The sequence below is a fragment of the Indicator indicator genome, chromosome 8 (genome assembly GCF_027791375.1).
Source record: "Indicator indicator isolate 239-I01 chromosome 8, UM_Iind_1.1, whole genome shotgun sequence".
Taxonomy (NCBI): domain Eukaryota; kingdom Metazoa; phylum Chordata; class Aves; order Piciformes; family Indicatoridae; genus Indicator; species Indicator indicator.
Genome location: NC_072017.1, coordinates 11,548,935 through 11,566,882, shown reverse-complemented (window position 1 = coordinate 11,566,882; position 17,948 = coordinate 11,548,935).

Here is a 17,948-nt window from a genome sequence, read left to right as displayed (position 1 = left end):
TTTTAAATACATAAGCAAAACCATGAAATATGCATCATTTTTGCTTTACACAACAATTTATATTAAATTATATTATACACATTTATATTAAACATCATTCAAACTTCCTGACATAGTAAAAAGAGATACGAATTCTAACATTTTTATGCATCTTCAATACATGTAAAGTGCCTGCTAAATACAAAGGCAAACACACCAATAATCCCAAAAATTTAAGCACAAAAAAATGCTGACCTGCAGCACGCATCATGAATTGAGATCTTCACAGAAGCCCAGTGTTCAAACTCCTATGAATTTAAAACCCAGTTCCCTGAAAATTCTTAACTAACAGCGTTGGGAAAGGTCATGTGAAAAGATAAGGGCTAGAAAGACTGAACCGTGCAGGTATAATCAGAAAGCAAGACCAGCTCACTCAAAAAGACTTAGATAGCCCCAAAGAGGATACAGAGAACACAGCAGAGGCTCCATTCTTGTTATTCCTGAAATTATATTTTCCTCATTGGCCCCAAGGATAAGGATTATTCATGCTGTGGAGAGGCTTTTTTTCTGCTACTATTTAAAGAAACTGTGGAAAACGCCTGATTCACTGACAACGTGAATCAATACAAAGGCTTCCATTTGAGGTCCAAAGCAGTTTGCTCACACAGCTTGCTACTTTGGATATGCAAGAAGAATTTTGTCATGTCTAGACAGATAACTGACTTTTCAGATTACAAGTATCACATGTTTTCATATCTCCCTTACCAGCTGCAATAGGGAAAGCCTGGACAGTCTCATAACAGATATATACTATTCCTTTACTTCTTTTCATTCCTCCTGTTGTTCAAACACAGCAATCCACATGTTCTTAACATGCCCAGTACACATGATGACAGGGATTTTAAAGCACAAAAAAAAAAAAAAAAAGTTTAGTAGAGGTATCTTACCTCTTGATATAGATAAGTTATTCTCACTCCTTTGAAAAGAAGTGCTAAGACTATGACATCCTTTGCAACACCATCAGGGAAACCCACCACTTAATCTTAACTCCCTGTGACATTAGCATAGTGTCAAACAATGGAACACACTACATTTGTGAACAGCATCAGTCATCTTTACCTCTGATTGTTTGATTTTTGTTTTTCCTAGCAAAACCTTTTTAACACAGCAGCCATCCCTCAGACCTCTTAGAAAATCAAGCAACTAAAATTCTCTTTCAAAATTCGAGTCTCATTACATCTATACATGATGTCTGCCTCGTTGGACCATTTCTAACTCCCATGTCATTAACACTGCAAATTGATCACTAGAATATATAAAAACACATGGGGAGTTATTTTTGAGCTTGAAGTATAGGGCTGCATTTTAGCAAAAATAGCAAGCATTTCACTTAAATACTATCTGTCATCATCACAAGGTGAAACTTCATAGAGTGTGCTATGCATAAAGTGCAGAGCAAGAACACTGCACTGAAAAATTCATATAAGTGAAGCAAATTGCTTTATTTCTAATCAGGAGCCATAGCTCACCAGCACAGGAAGGTTTCACCGAAGATTCACTACAGGGAATTCTGTTACATTGCCTTTCTTGTGAATATTTTTAAGATTGAGGATGCAATACCCTGGAAATTAATAGAACAGGAAAAGAGGAATGAAAGAGGAGGTTTCAGCGGCTCTTCACAAAAAAGGTTGACATAAAAAATCCAGAGGGCTGCTTGGCTTATTAAATAATTGTCTAGTGAAAGTGCAGTATTATAAATGCAATCAAGCACAGAGAATAGAATTATTCAGTGAAGATTTAACTACCTTTTTTTTTTTTTTTGCATACTTTGAGAAACAATGCTTTATATAGACTGTTAATACTTTTTGTTGAAGTCTTTTCCATGGGATTTCAGCTAAGGTAAATTCACTAAAAGGAAAAGGGATTTTAATTCTTCTGATCAAGACCCACAGATAAAACACTTTTCCAAATGTGAGCCATGCCATCCAGAAGTGGAGCTGGTTGCAGTAATATAACTTCAGAGGCACACAGTGTAGATCATCTGAGTCATTCATTCATGTCTTTCTTTCTGTGGCACAATTCATCAGACTTGACCTAGACATCCTAAGACAAGAATGGGAAGTGTGCCGTGCCAAAGCCTAAAGCAGCTAGCTGAAATGTAAAAGTATTCCTCAATATACACAGATTAGCACCATCCCTGGTGTCCTCAATCAAAGAAATTACATCACTCTGCATGCTGCAGAGGCTTTCTGCGCTATTTTTTTTACAAACAGCCCTGTGCAGTTTAGCCATATTTGTTTCTCATCTCGTTGCACTCTGAGGGTCTGGAAAAAAAGCCAATGGATGTTGATGAAAAAGTCCCATTGGATTGGATGCAGCTCAGTTTTGGAGCATGATAAAGGAGAAGGAACTGCACACAGAGATGTGACAGCTATCAGCTAGCATCTTCAGTAGAGAAAGAAACCTGTTTTCATTTATCTAGTTTTCCCAAGGATATCAGTGCATGAGTGTACAAAGGACAAGTAAACTACAGAGCTAAGTTCAGATATAGGTACGTAGCAAATCAATAGCAGAGTAAGAAATCTAACTCAAGGAATATCTCATTTCCTTTCCCAAGATCCCTGATTTATAACAGCATAGGTAGTTGCAGAATAGTTTCTGAAACGACATGAAAATACGTGTCGTGAGGGATGGCTGTCAATCTCATGGAATCTAGATACATTCATAAAAAAAACAACTGTGCTTGTCTTCCTACTTCCACCACTAACTGTGGGTTACATTATATTCCCCAGCTTCATATTTTTGTTTCTCCATCTGCAGGATGGTGACTTCCTTCCCCCACCATCTATAACACTGCTTAATTTACAACTGTGAAGTGCTTTGAGACTCTGACATGAAAGTATATGGAAACATAAAATACTCTTCTTTCTAAGCTTATCATTACTACGACACAACATAGCTTTTTCAAAGCCATGCTGGAAACATATCATTTTAATTTTGACTGTTTTGACATTGTGTTGTGTTTCCATTTTAGAGTCTTTATGGGGTTTATCATATTCTCTATTTATAAGGTTATGCTTTCACGTTAGCAGCAACAAGAGATAACAGATTTATTACAATTATTGTGGAGAAAGGACAGGATTAAATCTGGTTGATCACTTTATATCTCAGCAAGGATGGAGAAAGCAAAGAAAAACAAATTGCAAGGTTCTTTCATTCTTTCTGTGGAGACGTGCCTCTTACAGACTAGTAGAGCATCTGGGTGCTCATCTCTACTAAAGTGAAACCATATCACTGCAGCCTCCATTTTCATTCCTAAGAAGGGCAAAATAAGAGTGAGGTTAGAGAACTTAAACTTAGTCAAATATTTCCCTTGGTTTCAAGGCCAAGAAGTTTCTGAAGTTTATTTCTCTTTCTTTCACAGAAGAGAATTTAGAGTTCACACTGACTGGAATGGAAGAGTAATCAGTCAGAAAGAACAAATAAATTTTGTGTCTGCCTCTGTTAGTGGGGAAAATAATTGAAAGCATGACTGCTTATGCGGTTCCTCTACAACTTCAAAAGTGTACAAAATCACAGAAAAGGGAATGCCATCTGTTTGTTGTTAGAGTCATGTCTTTTATTTTTCAACTTATACTCCCACTGAAAGCAATGAGAAGTTTTCAATCCTCAGTAATGAAAATGACATAACTTTATTTTCTCTCCTATATTCAGGTTACAGTAGGCTTTATTATGCATCTTCCTCTCCTCCTGAATAAGTTTAAGTAGCACCTTTGAACATTATCTACAAAACAGAACAAACGTGACAAAAAATGGTCACCACCTTGTAAGAGAAGGAATGTGACCATAAGGAGAAAAAGTGGACCTCCCTCAGGTCTGAATGCTTGTATCAAGAAGATTATTAAAAGCAAAGCCACTGCAATAACATAGAATGCGTCCTTGGCATAATGAAATCAAGATGTAAAAACGTGTTGGTGAGAAGGGCAGCTTTGAAGCAGCTGCAACCCAAGCTCTATAATAATATCCAAAGGAGGATATGCCGGTAATGGAAGTGTGCCTTGTCTAACTTCAACTATTCATCTCAAGGGGCGATTTACAAGGTGATAAAAGGTTCCAAGCTGCAAAAGGTACTTTAGGCAGTTAAAAAGCAGCTTTTTGTGATCATTTATTCTGTACAGTACATGTTGTTTCATTAATCAAATGCTTATTCTATTAAAACACCAACTCTTTTAGCTGGTGGGACAACAAGTTTTACTACCATGAAATGGCATTAAAAGCCACAGACTTCCCAGTTAAGCTTTTGTAATGAATCTAACACAGCCCAAGTGTGGCTGTCTCCAGCGGGATATCTGAATGGCATGTCTGCCCTGCTTTGCTCTTTGGCAAGTTTCTTGGTGTGCTTCAGTTCACGTCACCCTTTGAAAGCAAGAAAGCACACAGAGCACACGTGCGCTCCCTGAATAAGAGCAAAACAGGCAGCTCCCATCAAATCTGAGCCTGTCAGCATTAAATTGGTCATTAAATGAGCATTAAAAGCCAAGCATGCAAAAGGGAAAGCTTCCACTCACAAAGAAGACAACTGCAATGCTTTAAAAGTACCAGGTTTTTCATCTCTTAGAAGCCAACGCTCCCAAGGAAAAGTGCAGATCTAGGGACTTTCGTCTATGAACCAAAATAAATAAATGAACTTTTAAAAATACTTTCTCCAACTGTCTTTTTAATCCTTCCGAAATCACGGGTGCCACAGACCACCGACTGGGACACTACTCTGATTCTACTCTGATTACTAAAGGAAAATGATTCTTTTGTAAATCCAGCCCCAGAATTGAAAGCACTTAGATTCCTACATGCTCTTCCACCCAAGAAATCATTAACTGCAACTCAAACTAGCAGACAAAACTGCAGTACAGTCTCCCAATCATACTCATAAACTTCTCAGTCAGTTTAAGCATGGAAAATATCCTCTATGTTAAGCAGGCAAGCAGAATGAAACAACAGATACTTGGAGACCATATAGCTGGATTTATAGATTGGCAGAGAGAGGAGGAGGAGGTGGGGAAAGGACTTGACTGTTTATTTGAAGGGCAACCACAGTGACCAACAGGCAATTTCAACTTACATTTTAATGAACTTAAAATATTAAAATAGTAGCTATATTAATAAAGAAGAAAAATGAATCAGGATAATAAAACAGCTGCCAGGAGCTTATAAGTCTAAATCCACATGGAATTAACTTTAAACAATGTCAGTGTAGATGCATTATAAAATACAAACTGGTAATTTAAATAGACCGATTACCCACTGCATGTTTCACAGGCACTGATGAAGTTCAATCTGTTTTGCTAAAATGTATAACCAAAACCCTGTAAATGCTTGTGCAGGTTAAAAATCAGTCAAAATAAATGTTTCTGAAAACAGATAATAAAAGCATTAATAAAATGTAAATGAATTAATGTCAGATATTTAAACACTCCATTAAGTAAAATAACAAATCAACACCCTAACAGAAGACAAACAATTGTTTCTATTTGGATAAACAAAATAAGTGAGAAACATTTTCTTTTTATTCTGTGAAGTGGTAATTTCAATATCAGTATGGAATAATCACATCTTACTACATTTTCAAACCCACCCACAGTGGGTTGCTTATCAACAACATTTCAAGCCAAACTATTGCAGAAAAGCTACACTTACTTCACTTAGCTTTAGAGAATGTTTTTGAAGTTTGTAAATTACTATTTTGTACTGTTGTCTGACAGCATAGCAGGAGACTCACATTAAAACATGACATTCATCACTCTATGTAACTTGCTTAATTTGTGTGTGAAAGCAATCTGTGTCACAGTAAGAGCTAAGGTGTCATAACTGCTGCTCTTCAGCATTCAAAAGGATTGACTTATACCACAGGGACCTGGTTACAAGGGAATTCTTTCAAAGGCTTAGCAGTGGCTGAACAAAAGGATATACTATTTTAGTATGAACTGATAGAAGTCTAAAAGTACTTGGCCAGATATAGGGTGCAGAGCCTGACCTAAATAAGCATTGACAAAACTAAAAGGCTGCTGCTTTATAGTACTCATCAAAATGGCCAGCCAATAGGTCAGTCCTCCTGCCTGCACAATGCATCTAATCTTCCCTTTTAGTCAATGAGCAGTGAAACCATTGCGGGAGGAATCATTCTTCTCTCAGCACACGCAGTTATCGCTAAGGCTGCAGTCTTTAACTGTTAGCCACACTTCCTCCCGATTTCTCTACAGCCTAGAACAATAGAAATTCTCACCACCTCTCCCCATAGCCAGGTGCACAACTTTGGACATCAGAGATACAGCATAAACCTTTCTCCTTGAGACCCAGAAAAATAACATACACTCAGGAGCACAGGAATAAGTTGATATTCTCTGACCATATTTCAAACCATTGAGTTACTCTCAATTTTCTGGAAAGCCAAATAGAAAACACCAATAGATCACTTTCACCTCAACGAACACTACCTGCTACCTTAGGCAGGCTCTTACTACTCACAGTTTTTCGCAAAGAGCAAAAGTTTACCAAATTCCATGCACTATGGCTATTCAATTGACTGCGAAGTGTTCTAGTTAGACTTCTCCTGGGATAGATTCATTACACACTAAGAAACATGGAGAGAGATTGAGAAACCAAAAAACTCTTTCTTAAACAAAATTTGCTATTTTCTTCTTGTACTATCCTGAGAAATACCTCATAATAACAACTTAGAAGTAGATTTTTTCACACATTTCTTCTTGATCAATAATGAGGAAAGAAGACAGAGTGAAAAAGCAGCCTTCAGCCTAGTTTCTTCTACTCCTTACTGTGTATGCCTTTGCCTGTACAAGGTACCAGACCTGACTGCTTATATTCATGTTTACAATCCATTTTAGCATGAAATCATCAAGATCATCTAAATAAAATGTTTAGTGGGATTGAAAAAAAAAAAACCACCCATATTTTGCCAATCTTTTAACTGCTGTACTAACTAGATGTTTAGAAGAGCCTCATTTCTGCAGAGTCAAGAGCTTGTCTTGGTTTTGCCCAGGTACACAAATAGCAAGAGGGTAGTGTATAGCAAATTACATGTTCATCATCATTGCTTTCTCTTCTACTCGTATACTGCCAGTAACTTGGGCAGCAAAGTCAAACACGAGCCTATCTTTGAACTTCAAATATGGTCATAACTTCTAATTCATAGTAAAATAAATTAATCCAACTCTTTGACTTAAACGTAATATAAAGGAAAATTATAAGCTCAGACTGTTTTACTACAGTTCCTGAGTGGTTTATGTAAAGTTGATAAACAGAAACTAGAAGTGTCCCTTTTTGTAATGAACTTATGAAATGGCATAGATGGAACTAGTGACTAGATACTTCATATCCAGTCTCAGCAGAAGCTGAGGAAAATATCTGAGAACAATTCCAAATCCATTCACAGTTTCATCTGTTCATGACCTTCTGCTCAAACTGGGGAAGTTCAGTAAAACTGGCAAGTTCAGTAAAACACAAGTAACCTTGCACAGCTGGCAATCCAGCAGAGTTGTTTTTCTGTTTTTTTTTCATTAATCAGCAGGCTGGCCTCCTTCTGTCTCACCCCACTGACCCCTTGAAACTTTTTTATTTGTAAAGGGATAATTCTTAAAATATTTCTCAATGGGGGTAATTATCTCCACTTTCTACATGTAATTAAACCAAGGAACAGAAGAGCTAAGTGGCTGCCAGAGGTCTTACAGAAAGCCAAGGAGAAAATATGGTGGCTTTCCTCCGAAGGAGCTGATTAAATGTTAAAAAATATATGAGCTGAGAGAAGGAAAAGAAAAATTTCAGAAAAAGAAAAAACAATGAGCAGAGTCATGAATTATGATTTTGCCTTAGTCAGTCCATGACAGAAACCTTGTCTCTTTTACCCTCATGGTACTTGGGATGAAATACAAAATAATTCCATGCCAGTCTCCTTGATAAATTGTGTACTAGGAAAGCCCTGGATGCAATATTATCTAGCAGATGATAAATCTGCTATAGGTACAATGGCATTAAAAATCAGAAGTCCTGGGAGCAAAAAGTTCAGCTTTTGTTCCTACAACACCTAAACTTCTATAAATTTTAATCAGAATTTCTTGATGTGGCACTAGTATGCAATTAAGTTCTGCTTTTCATTATATGAGATTCTCAAAAGCACAGAAACATTCTTCTCTGTGAGCTCAGTCAGTTGTTTAAATCTTGTGATAAGGCTGCATGTCTTCTGAAAGATATCTTAAATAAACTTTCAGATTTAATATTACTTTTTATCATATGCCCTTGAATTTGTCAGATATTGTAACATATATAGGCTACCTGGTATGCTTGCTACAGTATCTACAGATATTTCATCATATGCATTCCTAGGAAGTAAACAGCTAACTTGATACTATACCTAAAAAGGCTTTTCATATTTTAGGAGATAATTCACACCTGGCTTTAACTTTTATCTTATGCCAGAAAACACCAGAAACATATCAGAAACAATGCCATTATGACTAGCTATATTGCTACTGCTAAATCAGTAACCTCACAAAATTCACTGGAAGGAGAAGGCAATGGAAGACTGTAGGCATTCCCTACCCACACTTTTTGGACGTAAAAAGTTGCCTTGTGAGGAAGGTGACCATATGGTATCACATCATAGTATCACAAGGAATTAATAAAAAGCAAAGTGCTATCTCTACAAATAATACCTACCAGGAGAAGAAAATAGCTGTTTGGGAAAACAGTTTCATTTTGCAGAAATCAAAATGCGCCAGCACACAAGACAACAGAGGACAGTGCATGCTGTAGGTAACCCCAAGCCTTTGACCTCCTCTCATCATGACTAGTAATCATGCACCACAACTCCTCTTCAGCTGAGGTCTCTAGGTTCTCTCTCTATGGGACTGAGGGGTGTGAAGGAGGAGGAGAGAACAGAGAATGTCCTCAGTTACCTTTGCTCCAACCCTCATACACCAAGTACCCACCATCTTCCTAAGAAAGTACTGGGAAGTGCCTCCGCCTCCGACCCCATGGGAGACTGAGGCAGATGGACACTTCTGTCACTTCAGCTGCTGCCTTCTCCATTACTCACCCAGCTTCTCAGTTTCCCAGCATTCTAGGACCTACCTTTCCCTACCAGCCAGCCTTGTTATCTGTTCCAAGTCACATAGAGGAGTTTCATTTTTCACTGTGAATTTCGGAAGTTGGAGCTTTAGCTCTGTATCAGAATAAAAAAAGATTTGAAGTAGCAAAACTCTCCACAAAACACAATGCCCTTTCTCTCCTTTACTGCACCTGAGATTCAAGAAAAGGTTCCCTTCAAAGAAGGAGAAAGAAGATGAGATCAGTCCTATGCTCTAGTCACACACTGTAGAGGAGACTCAGACTGGTACTAACATTTCAGCTGCTCCAGAAGTGAGAGCACTGGAGATAGCTGGAGGTTCAGAGATTAAAAGACTGCCCATTCATACAAGATGAATCAGACCATCCAACAAGAATTTGGAGAAGAGCAGTCCAAGCTTTAAGCTGACTAAGTTCTTTTCAGTGGAAAATATAATAGCTTGACAACCTTAACAAGTAAACAGTATGAGCACTGTGTTCACTTTACACTTCCATATGCAATTCCCAATGATCATCAGTGTTGTACCCAAGTAAAGAGAATTTCTTATCACTACCTTTACCTGCATCACTGTGACATACTCAAAAGGAAAAAGCATGCTAATTATATTAAATAACTGAAATGTACTTAACCAATTGTGCTTAATGATTTTTTCATTCACACCTCAGGAAGAATTAATCAAGCTTTCTGTGAATTAAAGGAAGCTAAAACACCAAGCAAAGAAAGTACCACTGCATATATGGGAACATCACTTCCACTGCTGAGTACACTCTTATCCTTATCATGCATACCCTGGTAACATAGTAAGTCTCACAATAATGGACACTTTCACTCTGCCTATACAGGTATTGACTAAATTCATGAAGAAAAGAAAGGTCAATAACCGAATACGTCTCCTCCCGCCCTCAGTGAGACAAATTCTGCGGTTTCATAACGAACATGTTGCTTAAATAATTAGACTGTCACTTCTCCCAAATGATGTGAGGCACTTCTATTGAATTTATTTCTCTAAGTTTGAAAAAGCATTGTAAAATGACTTTCTGGCTCATCAAGTTGTTTTGATAATGGACAAAATATTGACTGACTTAAAATAGCTTGTGTCTACACAATGATGAAGAGAATGACAGAATGCAGAAGAGCTATAGGAATGTGGGTATTGTTAAAATGAATATAGCTCTTCAGGTCACAGGATCACAGGATGTTAGGGGTTGGAAGGAACCTTTGGAGATCTTTGACTCCAACCTCCCCTGTCAGAGCAAGACCATAGAATCTAGCGCAGGTTGCACAGGGATGCACCTAGAAGGGTCTTGAAAGTCTCCAGAGAAGGAGATACCACAGCCTCTCTGGGAAGCCTGTTCAGTGCTCTGTGACCCTTACAGAAAAGAAGTTCTTACTCATGTTGAGGTGGAACTTCCTGTGCTGCAGTTTACATCCATTGTGCATGTGAGAAGAGGCTGTTTCTTCCTTCCTGACATCCAGCCCTCAGATATTTATATACATTTTATAGATCCCCTCTCAGTCTTCTCTCCAGACTAAAAAGCCCCAGGTTTGTCAGCCTTTCAGTCCCTTAATCATCCTTGTCACCTTCCGCTGAACTCTCTCAAGTAGATCCCTGTGCCCCTTGAACTGGGGAGCCCAGAACTGGGTGCAATATTCCAAGTGGGGCCTCACTAGGGCAGAGTAGAGGGTGAGGAGAACCTCCCTCGATCTGCTGGACACACTCTTTTTAACGCACCCCACACTTATCCTTGTTGAGCCTCTAGCCTCAGGTCTCATCTCTGGCAGTGCCTAGACTTGGATACATCCTTTATTTTTCTCTAAAACTCCGGCAGAGACAGACACAGGGTAAGACGTCACAAACAGAAATCTCACCCTAGATTGAAACTGACTTAAAACTTTGCGCCAGAATCATTTCCAAACACTGCTGTTCTAAAGCTTACCTATCATTTTATGTATTCTTATCCATGAACACTCATCCTCCTGCAAAATTATGAGAACTCTTTTTGGTTTAGGAGTGTTTTGCATTTTTTTTCAAAGGAAGCAACGATTTTCTCCACTTCTTTCCCCAAGAAAATGGAAACATTCCACTTAAAGCATTTTTTAATTTCTTGGGAAAATCTTTACTATTACATTGTGTGAACTGACACAAATGTGAAACTATCACAAGTTCATTTACACATTTGTCATATTATTTCACCTTTGTTTAGGCTACACAAACTCTGTCTTGTTTTCATAAGTCTGCCTTTTAACGAGTCCACCGCTGTAACAGGCTTGCTTGTCTGTCAAAGGAAATTGCAGCAACACAATGTGTGTGTGATTCAGGACTTGGTCTGTGTGAAAACAAGTTATGAACACATCTCTCAACTGCAGCATATGGTGCTATGTGAAAAGAAAAATCAACAGAAATCAGCAATTACAGCAACACTTCAGAAAGCCTGTTAAAAGAGTGTGCACCTACACAACTCATAATCTGATGAGGTTCAAGTTACTTCCCAGAGTCAAACTGAAGGGTAATCATCTAGCACTGGCTCATTTCACAGTCAGAATGAGCAACAGACTATTTCCCTCCTGCATGACGAGGGTGTAGCATACTACTTGCAGAAAGCTTTAAGATTCAATTTCAGAGGTGGATCAGTTCATAGTGAATCATGCTCTCATGTAGGAAACCTGAAACAGGAGCTGTCAAACATCAGGGCATTCACAGCCTGTTGCAAGTGTTCAGTCAAGTCTGATTTAGCAGAAAGGTGTCTCTGTGTCACACAAGAAGAGCTCAAGCTAACCACAAGGAGTTGACTTTTTTCTCTAATTCTACCAATCAAATTCTTTCTCATGCCATCTTCCTGTATGGATCATTTCAATAATAGAATAAAAAAAGAAAAGGGGGGGGGGGAAGGAATAAATTGTGTTCCAAACACTGCAAGAAGGGAGCAGCAAGAACAATGAGGGTATGTCCAATAGTACCTATTAAAGGCAAAGAGGCAGGTTTCAATAACCCAGAAAGTGACAAGGGGAAAACCAAATACCAAACAGGCTTGTGCAGTACAGTGAAACAATACCAAAACAGAAATCTTGACACATTTCTGGGATATTAACAATGACCACTTACAAATGCTACTGTCAACTAGAGTCTTCATATTTATCTGCATTTTGTTTTTTGTTTGGAGAGTTACAAAAAGATGAAGAGGTAATGGAGTCCTTTTAAAATTCTAAGTCTTACCATTTTTCTCTGTGTCTTACACGTCTATGGACATGTTCTAAAAGTAAAAATGGATGAAACCTGACTTGAGAAATGAAGATCATAAAGCCATACTTTTCTTATCAATATGAGCCTGAGAAATAAAACAAGATTCAAAGAAACAAAAAGATGTAACAGATCACTGCTGCGGTCTTAATAACATCTAATTAGGTCACTAATATGTTTTACATATGCACAGACTTATTAAACATATTATTCTGACAAGAGCTCTATGAAACTGGAAATTAGACCCCTATTACTATTGGTATTTTACATTTCATTAATTGATCCAGAAGATAAGGCCCATATCTATACACTCTGCTTTAACTATCTCAGTGTTACTTAACACTTAACACTAGCTGTAAGTGTACCAAAATGATTCAAATTTGGAGCCAGCTTTTCTTTGCTACTTATGCATGGCACGTCAGAGCACAGAGAGATGTCTCCGCTTTGGTTGATGCAGCAGATGGAACCTCTACATTCAGCTGGTTACTGACTTGGGCAGTTAACAGAGTGATTGGGAGTGAGAACTATAAACCTTCTAGCACCATATTAGACAACAGAAAATACCTTAAACGCCTCTCCAAATTAGTGATGTCCTCATCTCACCATCCTCCTCTCTGACATACATTGGCCAACAGTAATTTTTCTATCAATGCACCAATGAATCAGCCATTCCAAAAGCAATCGTGAAGTGGAATTCATACTAAGTGAATTGTCTGTCATAGAGACATTGTTTCTGCACAATTAAATGCCACCATACAGACAGTGTCATTCTACCTATAGATAAGTAAGACATTTATTCCTTGTGTCTTTCAACAGTATCAGAAGAGCATAGACAATTTAATCACATGAGTTGTCTGAGTACTCACTAGTATGTCCCATACTTTCCATGCAGGGTACAGGTTACTGTTCTGAAAATATATTTATTCTCAGCTACAATAAAATGGAGTTATGTTTAGAGTGATGTTTGAGGATAGACTGAAAAGTAGAATAATTTATATTTTAGATTTTTATGTTACTTAACTCTGGAAACCAAGGCCCAAAATGCTGAATAAAATACTTCTCTGTTGACTTAAGATGGTCTGCTGAGGTTGTTTCTTACCATCCTACATCCGAAGAAACCCAGGAGCGAATATTTATGATACATTTTCATAAAGGGAAATGGAAAACTTATTTTAGGACTTTTCAAATATCATGGCATGGTATGAATGTGACTCCTAGTTGGAACAGCCACTTTTAGAGTTTCATTTTCACAAGGAGCAAATTCCCTTACAAAACGTAATAGAGAGATTTGCAGCACTTGGCATTCTTGTATAACAATCATTGTTCAAGAGAAACAATGAAATCTAGAGTTATCCAGCAACTGTAATTTAAGGTGATTAGCTCCTGTGCAAAGTTTTAAGGGTGACTGAATATATAAGAGACCACTGTGATATTTCTTACTTTAAACCAGGAATTCAAAAATGTCCAGTATTACCAAAGCTTTGCATCTCCTCACCAATACATACCATGCCACAACTGAAACTGAATAGCAGGAAGCAAAGTCCTATCTAGACTCAGTACAGAACAGCCCCTTTGAATCTGTACGAACTTTCCACCCCACTCCCCACAGTCCCATAAAGCCCACATGCTCAATGCATAAACCCTGTAAGGAAATGAACAAGTTTAGATGATACCAGAGAACTTCAAAATTACTCCCAATCCAAAATGTCTTGTAGTAATGAAGTTAAGGGCAAAAATCATATTTCAAGCAGCCTGCTTGAAAGCAAAAATGCTCTGTATTGCGGTTTCTTGAACATCCAACAAAATTAAACTTACGTCTTTTATTCCTGAGTTTTTAAGTCACCATGAATCAAGAAAGTAGTAAGTTGATTAGGCCTTTAAACAGCTACATAGACAAAGAACTCTAGTTAGACCTGTCTTAGTCTTACTGTACCAAAAAAGATTGATAGCACAGATGTATCAATGGCTGAGAAGCTTACAGAAGCATATCTACAAAATATCAAATTTTTCAATGCTTTTACTTGATTTTAGAGTTTGAATTTCAGAAGATTAAGTAAAATGAGTTATTTGGTCTTTTCACAGTCTTCTGTACATTCATGGCTAAGTATCAACCAATATGATCAGGAATTTACATATAGCTGGAAGGTACTGGGACTTTGTCTAAAATAACTTCACATAAAATAAATTAATTAGGTGTTTGATTTCTTCTAACCAAGAAAGTCATAATAAATTAATATATCTAATTATAACTAACCTCAGTGAGGTTACATTAAAATCTCATTTTGTTCTGTTAAAAAATTCAATAAAACTGTGCCGATTAAATTAGGCAATCTATAAGAATAAGTAGATATTTTTGATGCTTCATCTACTTTATTTGGCTATTAGAAATAATTTTTAACAGCTTATTGTCAATGCTGCTCTCCTGACAGTGTTGCAGATAGTGTCAGATGTCAGCCTTCAAATCTGCTTCTGCAAATCATCCTTGTATTGCCATTTAGCACATCTGCCTCCACAGGTAACTGAGCTCTCCTAGGAAGCCCAGAACTTTAGTAGTGTAGGAGATAACAATATAAAGGGCATAAACTGGAAAACAAAGGGAATACTGAATTTCAATTGAAACTGATACAGAGCATGAGACTGTAAAAATGTCATTAGAAAAACACAACCTATTGTAGAAGCTACACAGTCTCAGTTTGTAGATGAGCTCAGGATAAGTAAGTGGCTTATATCAGTAAGCATTATTTCATTGTCTGCAAGCCTGAAGGGTGGTTTACTCTTGCCATCAATTACATTTTAATGCCTGCTGGCATTACTTTCCCACATTGATCTTCAGCAGAAATAGATTTGGCCATAGTGAGCAAGAAAAATCTACTACACAGTTTCTGAGCAGCTCTTGCTCAGCACAAAATGTCATTCAATATGGACTGTAAGAAAGTAGCATGAACACAAATGGCAAACTGCTGTTAGAGACATCTCTCTGTTCTACCTGTCTGGCTTTTGGATGTATCAGCTTGTTACCTATGCCATCAGAAACATGCTTTCTTGAAGGCTGGTCTCAAACACAGAATCCAGATATTCATTAGTGGACTGATATCAAATGACAGAATTGATCAAGCTGCCACATTATCAGAAAGGTCTGACACTCCAAAGAAAAAAAAAAAAAAAAAAAAAGAAAACACAGTTCTAATATCAGAAGAAAAACAGAACATTCATTTCGACATACAAAAAAGAGATTGCTTTTCTCTCAAAATACGTAATGTTTTGGTGCATTCCTTCACATCCCCAGAAAAAAAATAATTATTCCATCAATTCATCTAATTTTCTGCAAGGAAGCCCAGAAAATGGCTACTGTGACTCAGTCCTTGTAGTGTTTGAATCCACTCAACTGCTCTGGACAATTTTTAGAAGGTTTGAGCAGAGGGGGTTGTATATCTTTACATCCTATTCTACGGTGCCAAAAGCCGTCTGCTCCCTGTGTCTTCAGGTTCCCAGCTATATGATAACTTAAATGAGAGCCCAAAGTTCTCGTGCCTTAAAATAGCTCAACTTTTACAAAACAGGCTAAAAAATCCAATTTTCAGCAGCTGATTAACAACGCAACTTCTGTTCGAACATGAATCCATCCTGAATGCTGAACCATTTTTGCCACACATGAAGGCACATGAAACAGCACATTGAGAATCCCTATTTAAATTAAGTCAGAGACTGAAGGCTGATTTAGGAATGACCTTCAAGATATTAACTAGCCAGGTAATTTAGTCTTTCATACTTTCCTGGTGAAGACACTCTCCAGGTTGCCTGGTTCCCTGAGTGATCTGTGTTCATTCTCCTTACCGCAGAATGAGGCGTAAGCAGTATTTAATCATAAAGAAATGCTATTGTAACAATGTTAAAACATCTCAAGCTTAACATTTTAGGAATAAACATTACAACTCTCCCATTTCATAGCACCTATTTGAAGTTACTTTGTAGAATATATATAATCACAGTTTTGAAGAGGTGAAATTGAAATTAAGTGAAGATGAAATTATTTGGCCTGTACTCGTTTCACTCTTCAAAGTGTTACAATTCTTTATCCTACCTACAATGAAGAGGAATGTAAAAACTATTTCTCCCCATTTACAGGTTTGATTCTATTAGATGAAAGGAGGCTGCTCTAAGTGTTGTCATAGAATCAAAGAAACCTTAAGGTTGGAAAATACCTTCAAAATCATTGAGTCCAACTGTAACCTGACTATCACAACCCCTACAATCTTCAGTTTGAATGAGAACCTGCCTTTTTGAAAAGGCAGCTGCCACTTTCCTTTCAAGATACGGAGTATTACAGAGTGACTCACTGGGATCACTCTCTCTCTCACACTCCTGAGTGCTTTGCACTTGTTTTGTTCTTTGGGGTTTGGTTTGGGTTTTGTTTTGTTTTGTTTTGTTTTGTTTTATCTGAAATTCAGTCATTTGGACTGAGAACAGCAGGGTAGGAGAAAACACAATGCTTCTGAACTGTATTTTAAAATTTAATGGTGCTTTAGTACTTCCCTTCAAAGTGTGTGGTACACTACAGGGTTCTTAAATCCAAAACCTAAGAAGCTACCTCCTTCTTTATCTGCCCAAAAGATTACCAGCCTTCAGGAAAGCAAGAGAAATAGGACCTGTGTCACAAACACGTATTGTACAACTTTAACAACACAGTATTTAACAGAGACATAAGCCATTCCTGTTCCATCTATCATTCTTGTGCACATGCTACATATTATTAATTCAGGACCTCTGGGACAGTCCCATAAATCTGTATGGACTTGGAAGTCTGGAGGAGGGGGAAAGGTGTTCAGTTTTTGCAGGGTTTGATGGGGGGTGGTAAGACGTAATCTGTATTCCAGCATGCCACTGTTGCTCCCTTGGATCTTTACACACATAATATCATTTAAACATACTATAATAACCGCATGATAAAGCCACTGCTGCAGCAGTTGTCATTTAGAACATTAATACTGCAGCTGGTTTACATTTTAAAAATTTAGTAAAAGGGCTTTGTCTACATTAAGGACCAGAACAGGAAAAAAAAAAAAACAACTTTCTTTTTTTTGCCCAATAAAAAGACTGGTAGAATCACAAAAATAAATTTGAAATAAGCAGAGATGAACTCTGGAATTCTTAAAACATACATCAAGAGAGCTTCTCAATTTGGGGCCATCTCTGAGAAAACAGAATAAAATCAGTCCTGTTTGTAAATATGAAAGAAACTGACTTAGTGTTTTTTGCATTTGTTTTGTCTCTAAATGAAAGACAGGGAAAGGGATGATTCAACCCTCAACTTATTTCTGCAACAAATAAACTTCAACTTTGAATAACCCTTTAGCCCCTTCAGAAAAGCTAGTTGCAAACTATCAGTTAGTTACTCCTGTTTCCAGGAGTAAATCAGTGTATGGGGTGCATGGCTTCCTTCTCATCTATCCAACCTAGACTATTTTCTGTAGATATTCCAATTTGCCCTTGACCAACTGTACATCATTTTCACACAAACAAAACTGCTGGCTAATTTACAGTTCCACCATTAAAGGAGGCCTCACAAGGACTGGGCATCATTAGAAAGTTCTCAAG